We start from the raw sequence: 12818 nt of genomic DNA, 5'->3' as shown, positions 1-12818 counted from the left end.
ACATTTTTTATTATAAGAATATATGAACTAATGCATGATCAGTCAGTCAATACACATTTGAGTGGTAGGCTTCAGAAGTAGAGGCTGTAATGTATCCAGCTTGAAATAGTTGTTGGAGACTATTCCAGCTAAATGAGGCTGAGACAGGGGACATCAGGGGACTGGTCACCAGTCAGTCCATCACAGGGGATATGAAGACAAAACCATTCGTAAAGGCTCGCTCGTGACTTTCGAATGGTCTAGGAACTTACTTTATCCTGTTGGAGGTGCTGATGTAATGGCTATGATCCGTAGAAATCGTTTACTGTCTCTTTTCATGTTGATCCACACTCGCTGCCTCAGTGACTGGTAATGGCCCAACAGCGGCACACATCATCATTCATAAAGTCCCACTCACTTTTGAATGTCTGCTTTGTTTTCTTTGACGCCGGTGGAGAACAGAGGGACCTGTCCGGTGGGGTTGGGGCCAACCGCTGCGAGTCAGCAGGGAATCTTTGTCTCTGTCAGAGTCCTTTTGATGAGTTATTGGGACGTAACGCAGATAAACAAATCCTATCTCAACATGTTAGAGCATGGAAAGACGGTGGACTGTCTGTCTGCCCTCATGCCTTACTCGCTTCTTCCATCACTCCTCTGTTACATAACCCACTGCAAACTTCAGGACTGTAATCTACTGTTCATCCTCACGCACACACTCTCTGACAAACAAGGCACAGACTGACGTGAATTCATGACCCACTAACTCTTAACACTGGAGATCTTTTTGCACATTATTTAAAACAGTTTGATTGTCTCAATGCATTGAACAGGCACACGTCTGCAGATTGAATGACAGTTCATATAAATCGAGGAAAGTAAATAAACCTAACAGGCTGAAGGACCATGATGTTGTGTTACCTAACAGCTGCCGGTGCCGTCAGAAATCATGTTCAGTATCATGACATTAGAGTACGAAGGACACAATGAATAATGTCATGACTTAGGTGAGAGCATCTTTTAATCCAGATGTCGTGGCCAATCTTTGTTTTCCTTAAACATTTTTTGTAAAATGATATCGCTGATTTACACTGAGTTTCCTCAATAGGACTGAATGATTCTGTGGCCTATAATTACACACACTTATAAATATATTAAAGTTATATATTACATATTGTCATAAATAGTGAATTACATATATATATATATATATATATATATACATATATATATACACCAGGGTACTGCCACATATAATAGGCTCAATCTACATCTTATGTTGTATATGCAAAAATATGCGCCCATTTCTTGTCTCAAAGTCATCGTCATCTATATCATCTGTAAAAGTGTGCTTGTTTAGGTGGTTGTCAAATCAGAATTGAATCTTGTAAAGAGAGTATAAAGGACATAAAGGGATCGTAAGTGAGAGAGAGACACTGTGTATTGTGAGCTGATGGAAAGTGGGCGTGGCCAGGATGCAGTTTTACGACCTGTTGATTGACAGGGGCCTCCAGGCTGCAGACGGAGGGGATGACATAACTAGAGGATGTAGAAAAAGTAAATAGTAGGCAGTGTGGTGCAACTTGAAGCAAAACACCAAGCTCCGAGGGGGGAGATAGGGGAGTGAAGAAAAACATAAGGAGCTAGAGGGGGGTCAGAAAGCGTTTGAAAACTGTTGAAACGTTCAGGGAAAATTCAGGTCAAAGACAGATGTGCTCATGAATCTGCTCTTTCTGGACGAGAGTGGTCTTGAGTTGTAGGTATCTTAACAGTGTGACGTCAAACACTCTCAGTGGGAGAGAGAACAGTAAATATCAGGCCTAACAAAGGAGCCCTGCTCAGCAAAGCTGCCAGCACGCACTCAAGATACGACTCCTGTGTCCAGTGGTACAGGGTGGTGTTGTCCACATATTCTATTTCTAAGTCAAATAAAAGTCTTTCACGAGGTGCGCTTTGTTTGCTTGTATTGTGCTCCTCTTTTCATGAGGGGATGTCGGGGCGAAGACGTCAAACATTTGCAGTCTCTAAACACACTGGGATCTAGTAGTGTGTCCCAGCCCAGATGAAGGCGCAGTTTAACATTAAAACAGATGTTCTCATAAAGTACCTTCCTCACTCATATTTACACCCACAGTTATGTCACGTATCCAGTATTTATGATTTATATTAAACAAAACTAAATACATGATCACGTAATATATTTTGCATATCATGTCTCACTGGAATTACACTTTCCCCAACACAAGTTAAAAGTTATGTTGAAGATTGTTTTTATTCTGTCCCTCCGTTTTCTGCCTTGACGGCCCCTCACATCAGTCACAGTACAGGTACGTATGTGGCCGGTTATACAATTGACTTGCCTGTCCCTGATCTGACTGATAGACCCTCAAGTTTTTAACTGTGACGTACTGACTCCACGATACCAGTGATGCGAGGTTGTGTCCTTGTCGAACCTCCATGTGACTGGCATGACTTGTTGATTTAATGTCTGACTTCAAGTGCACATGCTCCCTGTCCTCTTGTTATCGATCCCTCTCCCACTCAGCCCAGCACAAGAGTGTGGACTCTCCCCTGCACCTGATTCAAGGCCTAGCCCAGACCAAGTCCCCACGACTGTGTCCTTCAGAGCCGACTGTGGGAATACCCTGACAACTGCTGTCTCTCCGCCCAGCATCCGCCTGCTGCATTATCACATGTCATGTATGTAGGCCGCCCTGCAAACTTATGCACCAGCATGAAGAGACGCACACATGCATGTTCCCCAGCTGCTGCTGCGGGTCACTAGCTTTGGTCACTGTGCAGCTCTGTAGCCGGGGAGAGAACCGGGATGGGGCTCAGGTTACCGTGCAACATCTGCTGCATGCAACGCACACCTCCACCCCCACTGTCTCAGTCATCATGGTTGATGATGATGATCACGCCAAGTTATGGAACTTATGATGCCTTTAGTGCCAAGCTCATACTAGCCCACATTCAGATACATTCGTATTTTGGATGATTAAAGTTTATTTATTTATTATGTTTTGAAGATGCTTTTTCTCAAAAAGTCGGGAGTTGCTGGTGCAAACGCCAGGTCTTATTAGAATTGTGTTTTGGACAAAACCTGTATAATTTGTGTAGGGTCCTGCCAGAAACTGTACCTTCCTCCTACAGTTAAAAAACATACAGAACTATATTTAATAATAATGAATTGTTTGTAGTTCTGATTGTTGGAGTGAGTTCAATAGTCAATGTGTGTTGACCGGTGAGCTGTCCAGGGTGTCCCCAGGTAGCTGGAACAGACTTTTCCTTGACCCCACAAAGGAAAAGACAGTGAATGTTTTTCAAACAGAATAAAGAATCCCACTTTAAAGGGAAGGTTGTGTATGTTTGAGAAAGTACTCGAATAAGTGAAATTGCTTGTTGTGTTCACTCATTCCTAGTGTCATGTGTCACGTGTAGCTATTCACAAGTGAAACAATGACACCTTTCTCCTGTCAAACTATTGACTTGAAATCCTCTCAAATGCTCTCAGAAAATCCCCTCTGTGTGGAAAACAAAGACGTCATCCCTTTTGTTTGCTGGAGCTGTTGATCAGTATTTACTGGGAAGTCTGATGTGTGTGTGTGTACTGTTGAAACAACTGCGGCGTGATATTCTCTGTGTGTCTGTGCCAAGTGGGTGAGTAAATCCACCGCAGTTTGTGCTGATTAGAGGCCAAGAAACATCACCACACTGGAGGAATAGTCATTTTTTACACTCAAAAAACACACACAGGTAATTCAAACATCTGGGTTTGTTTTAGAGCACTCTGACACAGGTGGAAAAGATTTCCTCCCCACCCACTCCTGTGCATCAATTAATCAGCCACTCACACACCGCTGCAGACACACGCATACATTCCAGCGCTGATATGAATGGTGGCCATTGATGCGTCTCTCTTTGAGGCGCTGAGCAGGTAAAGGATGGCAGGTAAACTGATCCACCCCTGGGCTTAGCAGGTCCCTACCCCCATGTACCGACACACACACACACACACACCCTTTGTGTTGTTTCCTATCCCATGTTGTCTCATGTCTCAGTGCTTCCTGGGCCCCCGCACTACCTACCGGCACATTCTTGTCAAACCTTTGTGTTGGCACTCATTGTTGCCGTTTCCAATGTCATTCTTTCAAGCATGTTTGCTCCCTGTGTTGCGGTCTGTCCTCAGACACACTCCAGCAAACACAGCCTGACAGTTGCTGCACACGTGAGCGGATCACAGTTGACCAGTGTGGTCTCAAACTCAAGGGCTCTGGGCCACATCCAGCTGTCTAGTCGCTCTCTGTGGTCTGCCGAAGCTTTGAATGCATTTTGTTGGGAACTTTGAATTTGACGATGGACTGGTCCCTCACACAATAGAGTCGAGGGCAGGGGTCTCAAACTGGTCCTCAAGTTTTGTTCCAGCCAATGACCATTTCACCAACTGAGTGCCTGTAGACTGAAATCTGTTGATTGTCAGCCTGGCGCTGCGTGTTTATTTGGTTGAAGTTTTATCCCCATCTCAGTGGAATGAATGTGTCACGGAATGTGGAAGTACTGGACCCAACTGGACTGGAGACAGGGAGACACAGACAAGCAAGACCACAATTAGACATGTTTATTAAGAATAAAAACAACAGGGATGGAACCAAGGGCATCAATGAACCACGAGACAAAAACAGAGGAGAAAAACCTGAAACAAACACAATCTGGAAGTTAACAACTGTTACTCTTGCTTCAGGTTATTTTGATTGATTTTGACTGAAAAATGTAAAATACAAAGTAAAAAAGTGGTATCTACAATTCAAAAGAAAATTACCAGGCCATGTGACCAACACAGAATTGTGATTAAAAACAAACCTGTTTTATCTATTGTGTTAAATTAGTGGGGAAACAAAACACTTTATGAACCAAAAATGAACAGAATATGGTAGAAATGAACAAAAGTAAAAAGGATCCTGAGGTGGTCACAGTTCACGCACAATAGACAAAGAACAGTAATTGCAAGTTTTGGAAAAACGGAATCAGAGAATAAGGTGAACAAAAAGCATGTGGGGGTTCCAAACCACGTTCACATTTTGGGGAAGAAGGAAGGAAGAAAACAAAAAAAGCTCAAGCACCAGAGAACCCAAGGTTAGGAGCAAGGTGGATTACCAAGGCTCACAGGTGCACTGATGAGGTGATTGGTTCCAGCTGGGTGTCATTACCTGGCCAGTGAATGAGCAAACGGAAGAAACAACACCCAAATACAAGCACAAACCATGACTCTATCTCTTCCCGTGCAGACTCTCAGTTTGAGGAGGCCAGAAAAGAGCAGCAATGGGTTGTTGTTCGCACGACTCCCGGGATAAAGTGCCAGGTGAGGGGTCAGGTGATAATGAAACTGATAACTGTGAGCAGCCACATTTCATTGTGGGGGGTTGAATCAAATCCTTCTTGAGAACTGACAAGACCGTTTACTGGATCCAAGTCAGAACTCTGGTCAGCTAATGATGCTGACCCCTCAACAATAACAAAGGCTCTCCATACATGCCTTTGATCTTCTTCTCTCAGCCTCAGCAACCGTGTGACTTCCACTTCCCTGAGCTGTCGTGGGGGCCCCATAAGAGCCTTCCTGGGTGGTCTGTCCTTCCTACCAAACATAGCCTCCTACTTTGGGGACAGAGGTCAAAGGTGAGCTGCACCAGTGTGTGGGAATTGCAACGTACTTCTGAAGAAGTGAGGAAGACGTTTCCTTCCCTGGATGCTGTGAGAGTGGGCTAATGGGGCTCCTGGGGTCAGCGGGACAGAGAAACACAGGCGTGGTGCTGGTGTCAGTTACACTTGTGATTTATTAGCCCAATTTCTTCTCCAAACACGAGTTTGTTAGGGTTCAGGCTGAGGCAGAGCAGACAGTCGACAGGGACCCCAGGAGGGAGGAGAGGACATGCTTTTGTCATCTGCTTTAGTGTTTAAGTCCATTTCCTTAGCCTAATGATGTTTGCAACAGGTTCGAGTGAAACTTCTACGGCTTTAATGGCAAACAAAAGCAGTCACCAAATCATCTTCAAAATGGTTCATGATAACAGGCGTGCATGGATTTGTGATTTACGACCCTCAGAATTATTGTAATGAAGTGTACATATACCTATATATGCATCTCTCTCTCTCTCTATAGATAGATATATATCGCCCAATGACTGCTGGGATAGGCTCCAACACTCCCCGAAACCCTCAACAGGACTAAGTGGTGGTTAACTGACTATGTGTGTATGTAAACTATAAGACAATGAGGGAAATGCACAAAGAATTTAGAGCTATATAACTGAAGCTTGCAAGTGAGGACAAGTCGTTATTGAAAGCCCTGCAGGTGACGAGCCGACTTCTGTCTGTCAATCGAAATGAGAAACACAGGTCCTTCCGTTACACTCCCTCAGAGGCGTCGAATTTGAAGGTGGAGGAGGAACCACCATTGCTGAAGTAAAGGCAGCAGGAGATATGTTTGGCGAGTATAATGTGAAGCGTCATGTTCAGTCTTTTCTCAACAGCAGCCAGACACTGATTCACGGTTGGTTCAGGACTGGAAAAAGCGCTGTGAAAGAAAATATATTTGTATATTTCTGTTTTAACACACAGAATTATTGTAATAGTCTAATATACCCTTTAAATTGAGTGAACTCAATTCTTAAAACCAAAAACTCCTTCTGTGTCACATGACAACACTGTTTTTCTGTTGGATATTGGCAGGCAATTCTGAAGACGTCCTGGAGGTGATGGATTTAATAACCGCGAAGGTGCCACGATGCATGCGGGAATGCTCCAATGACGGTCTCCTCGCTGCCTCTGGCGATTAACAATTTCAAATCATACAGCACCTGGGAGTCGTGTAGATGCACATCACACAGAAGTCATGTGCACTGACAGATTTGCAGTTATTTTGCAGTCATATTCTAAGTTTGCACTATTGACAGACTCAATAACACAATAACTCGAGGAGAGAATCATGGCGCATCCACAAACATCCAATTGTTGCTGCACGCATTGATGCTTGACTTTTCACGTGACATTGCTACACTATATGCAAAACAAGGGTGTGTGCTGTTGTGCACCACAGCAAACCTTGACAACCACTAACAAGAAAAGCACCGACAACATGAAACCCAAGAGGTGTGTGTGTGTGTGTGTGAGGTTTAGGTGAATGATATCTTCTCGTGAAGCTCCCAGACATAGCACTGGTGTTTCTGTAAGCTTACTACAGCCGTGACCTGCTTCCACACTACATCATCTCGGACATCCATATTGAATTTTCAGGAGCCATTGTCCTTCTGGGCTGCATCGAGACCAAAAGTGAAAAACAAACACAATCTGTGGAAGCCGAAGGCAAACTTCCTGTGTTTCACCTCACTCCCACAACAACAGACATTTTTAAAAAAGCGAGGTGTGATGCATCCACCCTAGTCATGTGTGCACTATTGTCATGTTGTGAGTCTGAAACTCGATCTGTGTACAATGATATCCACCGACACTTAGTCTCTTTGGACTCATTGTTGGCCCGTCCTTGTGTGTGTGTGTGTGTGTACGTACTTGTGTAACTTGTGGGGACCAATTCTTGGAAACACACCTACTTGTGAAGGCCATATGACTTTGTGGGGACTTTTTTGCTGGTCCCTAACAGTCCAAGCTTCAATTTAAGAAGTAAAACTTCATTAGAATTGGGTTTGGTTTTCTTGACCATCACATGTTATGGCACCGTTTCCACCTGATTTTGTTTTCCCTCCGAATCCAGCATTACCATTGGCTGCACATGATGAAGGCATAAAGGCAACATTTGAGTATGTAATCAATATCGCACCAGAAACTAATCTGGCTCCTCTTGAGGACTTCACACACGAAGGTTCCACATGTCGTCCATATGTCCTCACCTTGTTTACTGTAAACTCAAGCCACACTCCCAAGACACACACACACACACCAAAAGGCTTCTCCAGAGCCACACACACCTGCCACCTGACAGCTGATGGACACGGGAACGTGCTCAACGGCTCTTCACTGCTGCCTCCCAGGGGAGCTTGTTTGTTCCCGCCTTGAGGGGCTCCTGGAGAAAACACGGTGTTCCTGGAGAGGCTCCGAGAGAGAATGTGCCGTAGCCCGGGGGTTCACTTGGATCTCCAGTAATAACCAATCAGAAATTCATGATGTGGAACTAAGTTCTTTTCACAATAGCTGAGTGGCTAATTCCATGCCAACACTTGCAAGTCGGCGCTTGCTCTTTACTTGCCATGTTGACATGGAAACTTTGGAGGAGATGAGCTTAATTGCCACTTTCCCAGGTAAACTCATTGGAGCTGCTGACTAAGTCACTTCCACGTGAGATAAACCCTCAGGCCATTGTGTCAGGGTCACTCACTGGCGAGGACACTGGTGGGGGACCCTTGTGGGGCTGGCTAATGTAAAGCCAGATCATTAAGACCAACTACTGAGCAGCGTTATGAACTGGGAAAAGGGTTTTGTTGAACTCAAGGTTAGTCAGAGTAACTTTGTAATCCAATAATGCCTATTCATTCTTGTGTCATACATCTGTAGCTCTTTTCACATTGTCCCTCTAGGTGATCTACAATGAATCTAACTGATGTGCAATGCCTACAATTAACCGCGCCCCCTATAGAACAACAGAATCAACTGCAATTACGGCACGAAATTATCTGTCAGAAACATTTCCACAAGATGAGTTTCATAGTTTTTCTCTCATGGGACCAGCATAATTACAGGTTTGGGATATTCAGATTCACCAATGTCATTTTCATGTCAGCTAACAGAGAAAATGAAAAGGTCGTTGATGGGAGGTGGTTGAGTGTAGGCACTGAGGGTCACTTTTATTGCACACACACGCACCGTCCTCCAAGTGAGTGTGAGTGAGAGGAAGTAAGGACAGGGCAGCAGCTGGATGCCGTCATTACTCTACAGTAAATGGTTTGTTACCTGAGCTCAAAGGTCTAAATGCCTGGGTTGTTTCCTTCAATAGAAGCTTCTTATGTTGCTTTTTGGTGACAGTGAGGCTGAGGTCATCTCATCAACCACTTTGCTATAAAAAGAAATACATATATAAAAGTCTACAGATTGTATATTGTATATTATCAGAGTTAGCGTGTGCTCACTCAATCTTTTCAACAATTGTTGATGTCATATATAGTGTAGGTAGTAGGTACCCTGTTTTTCTAAGGAATATAAACACAATTTTGCATTAAACAAGCACTACAGTTGAGAACTACTTATGCACAGTATTGCCTGATTTATCACACCATAATTTCTTGACAGTGAATTGTGTCTCACACTTAGTTGTGCCTCTTGAGGTTACCCATCCAATTCACACGGGTTTTGACTCACAGATGCCTTCAACCCAAGCCCGGCGGCTGACTCACTGACCGCTTCAGCCAGATGGAGAACTGGATGCTGCTCAATAGCGGCTGTATTTTATGGTGGAAAGGTTGGACGGCCAAGTCCTGAAGCACTACATCTGACTGATGTGAACGCCTTGTTTGGGTCGGCTATTCTCAGGGTCACAAGTGTCTCACAAGTGTGAGAAAAATGGAGCATCAGATTTGGAGACAGCCATTAGTCACGAGGAGGTGAGTGAACTGAGCAGAAGTTGGTCTACCTGCAGATAAGCAGGATTTTTGGACTCTCATCTTAATGTCAGGTGAAAAGATCAGAGATTGAGGGTCTCAATCTAACAAACAAAGAAACATCTGACCTCATCACAATCGTGCTCCCCCATGTGATGAGTTCATCAATGAAATTCATCTCGTCCGGATGCCTCCTGGATGCCTCTCCATATTGAAGTTGTCTGGCACAGACTGTGTACATGCGTAGATCGGTGGATGTATATAGATGTCGTGGTCACTGATGTCATCCATCTTGGCCTTTGACACCATCTTCCTGTGGTTACTGTTTTGTCTCCTCGACACATCCCTGCAGGGTCGACTCAGGGCAGGAGTGAACTTGCAAACGCTCACAAATGAGCACCGGAGCTCGCGGCTCCTGTTCTCATGTTTGGGTTTCATTTCAGTGGAGGACCACTGATGCCTCTCCATATTGAAGTTGCCCGGGTGTCCATGTCCATGTGGGAGGAGACCAAGGGTGAGAATCTGTCTGATAAACAAAGAAACATCTGACCTCATCTGCATTAAACATGTAACGTGTTTGTGAATATATGTTGGTTGCATATTTATTGAGTTCCATTTAAGCATTATTGTTGACCAAAAAAAAGAAATCCAAGCAAACACCAGGCGAGTCCCTCATCGTCAAAGGATCTTCTTGAGAGGATGTGGGATGAAAACACAATTAGAATGGCTTAAAGCTGCAAAGAAGTAAAGGAGAAAGCCGCGCAGTAATGACTCACCTGGTTGCGCGCCTCAACCAAAGCACAGGTGTGTGACACACCTGGGCCTTTGAATGTGGCCATTAGCAGAAGATTAACCGGCAGAGGTCCACGACCCTCTTCAGAGCTACAGCAATCTGGAGGTATTAAGACACATGAACGGCTTTTATCTCTGTTGAAGGCTTGGTAGATGTGTCGATGATCAAATAATATGTTGTGTGCTCATGTGAATTGGCTAATTTTCTACTCAAGTGGTGAGAAGTGAACAGAAGTGAGTTTTTGATATATTAAAACATGCCGGGGTCACTTCACTTTTTTATATTAATATCCATGCTGTTAGTGAATCCTAGGCTATAGATGGGTCTGACATTGACAAATGACATTTGGTGTTGTTATAAGTCAAATAATATGTTAAATCAATGGATAGACATGACTGGTTTTTGACTCAGTGGCTTTTGAATTTCTTCTTCTTGCGCCTGTCACAGTTTAACCTAGATTTCAAAATTGATAGGATAAGATCATGTTTTCCTGTGGACTGACCCCAGTGTGACAGTCTGAACCTTGTCAGGCGCTGACTGTGTACATGCGTAGATCGGTGGATGTATATAGATGTCGTGGTCACTGACGTCATCCATCTTGGCCTTTGACATCCTCTCCCTGTGGTTACTGTTTTGTCTCCTCGACACATCACTGCAGGGTCGACTCAGGGCAGGAGGGAACTTGCAAACGCTCACAGATGAGCACCGGAGCTCGCGGCTCCTGTTCTCATGTTTGGGTTTCATTTCAGTGGAGGACCACTGACCTGGATAAGTGCTTATTCTATGAGAGGCGAGAGTTGTGTTCTTTTTCATGAATGAAATCATTATAAAGCCTAATGATATGACATAATGTGGTGAGGTAACCAAGCTATTATGCTCTTATATCTATGAAAGAAGGCGTAGTTAAGCTCCTGACAGGTGTGAGAGGAAGGAGATGGATTGGGTGGATTTAGATTTCTGCCTGGGGCGAGGTATATCTGAGAACATGAGAGATAACCCGCGAGATAGAGGAGTTTAAGTGATAACAAAGCAGTTTAGTGTCGGAAAAGACCCCTTCAAAGGCTGGCCTAGAAACGAATAATTCATCCTGAGACCATGTATTCCGCTCTGCAAACACACAAACATTCTTTTCTTTACTTCCCCGAAGGATCCAGCTTCAAGTAAGACTGATTCTGGAGGGGTTTTCATTTTAAGTGTGTGTTGACTGACGAGCTAGCAGTCTCAGAAGCAAACTACGCTTTGAGTGGAGGAATATGATCTGGTGGTTGGTATGGAAACAGTGACAGTTTGTATGGATATTCTGTGGCAACTGCTTCACCTAAAAGTCCTGTGAGTCAATATTCGCTAGATCAAATTCCACTTGTTTTGAGTGACATTGTGCAGAATTCCTTAAACAGGTTACATCTTGCACCACAAGGCCTTTATAAAAAATAACCTATACTGGTCAATTGAGTTGCAAAGAAAGAGACAAACTGTGGGAAATAATTTAAATAATGTGATGGCAGTGGAAGGATACGAAGTGGAGTGATGTTATGTTTGAGTGTGTGCCAGTTCTTGGGTCCTTGCTGTGACAGTCCTGATCCATCAGATCATTTTGTGATTTAGCAAATATGCAACAAAAAAAGGAAAAGAATAAAAACAGCTTTTATAGTGGCGTGCTTGGTCATTTAGCTGCTAACCAATGCATGCAAAGATTGATTACCCTGGCAAAAATTAAAATAGATTTTAACGACTGTTATGTGACTTTAGCAAAGAAAAGAAATTGCAATCTCATTGATTGTTTTTAGTAATACCATTATACAGCTGTCCAGTGAGATTCTGTTGATTCCATGTCAGCATTTTCTCTGAAACACTCATTCTTGCCTTATTTTCCCATGACCTCTTTGACATAGAAAATAGTGAACTGCTTCCTTTTAAAAGTCTTTGTGTTTTGTCAATGATTTTTCTGTAAATCTGTCAGTGCTTTGTGGGTGAGCACCTGACGCCTGAGGCTGGGGACTACACCAGGCTTATGACGGGCAGAAGAGAATCTCAATTTGTGTGCTGAAGGTGAAGAAAGGTGAGTTTCAGATACCAGCGAACTAATGGGAGATACCGCCGGAGTTTGCTAGACAGCGATCAGCATCAGCAAGTTTTGCCAGGCTCTTCACAGAAAGTCCCACCGGTTCAACAGGTTTTCAACAGGTCATATGAAATAATATCAGCAGATGATCTTGAAAACCGTTGTACTGTAGTGTGATTCATTCTGAAACGCCCACATCACTCTGAGTTAGTGGTAGTCAGACCTCAAAACAGAATTGGAGGAATTGAAGTGCAGACTCAAGACTTTTGTCCTAATCACTTCTGAAGATCACTTCTTATAATTGGCAAGTACAAGTGGCAAGTAGACCTTGTATTAGTTACCACTCCATTTTATAAACAATCAGGGGGCCAAATCTAGACACACA

At 43.7% G+C, this 12818-nt stretch overlaps 1 long non-coding RNA gene across 5 annotated transcripts; it reads right to left on the bottom strand.

Annotated features, from left to right (window-relative positions):
- Positions 1–5884: 5884 nt before the first annotated feature.
- Positions 5885–11155, bottom strand: LOC128764254 (uncharacterized). Of its 5 annotated transcripts, XR_008415736.1 has the most exons (5): positions 10874–11155; positions 10355–10470; positions 9707–10104; positions 8935–9037; positions 5885–6547 (listed from the first exon to the last, which is right to left on the bottom strand). It is a non-coding gene; the product is annotated as an uncharacterized LOC128764254 (long non-coding RNA). The 5 variants fall into 5 exon arrangements; XR_008415734.1 differs by having other exon boundaries at positions 8935–10104; XR_008415735.1 differs by lacking the exon at positions 5885–6547 and having other exon boundaries at positions 8706–9610.
- Between the last annotated feature and the right edge of the window lie 1663 nt (positions 11156–12818).

The sequence above is a fragment of the Synchiropus splendidus genome, chromosome 8 (genome assembly GCF_027744825.2).
Source record: "Synchiropus splendidus isolate RoL2022-P1 chromosome 8, RoL_Sspl_1.0, whole genome shotgun sequence".
In the NCBI taxonomy this organism is placed as follows: Eukaryota; Metazoa; Chordata; class Actinopteri; order Syngnathiformes; family Callionymidae; genus Synchiropus; species Synchiropus splendidus.
Note: the sequence above shows the minus strand (reverse complement) of the source record. Positions and strands in the feature narration are given on the sequence as shown.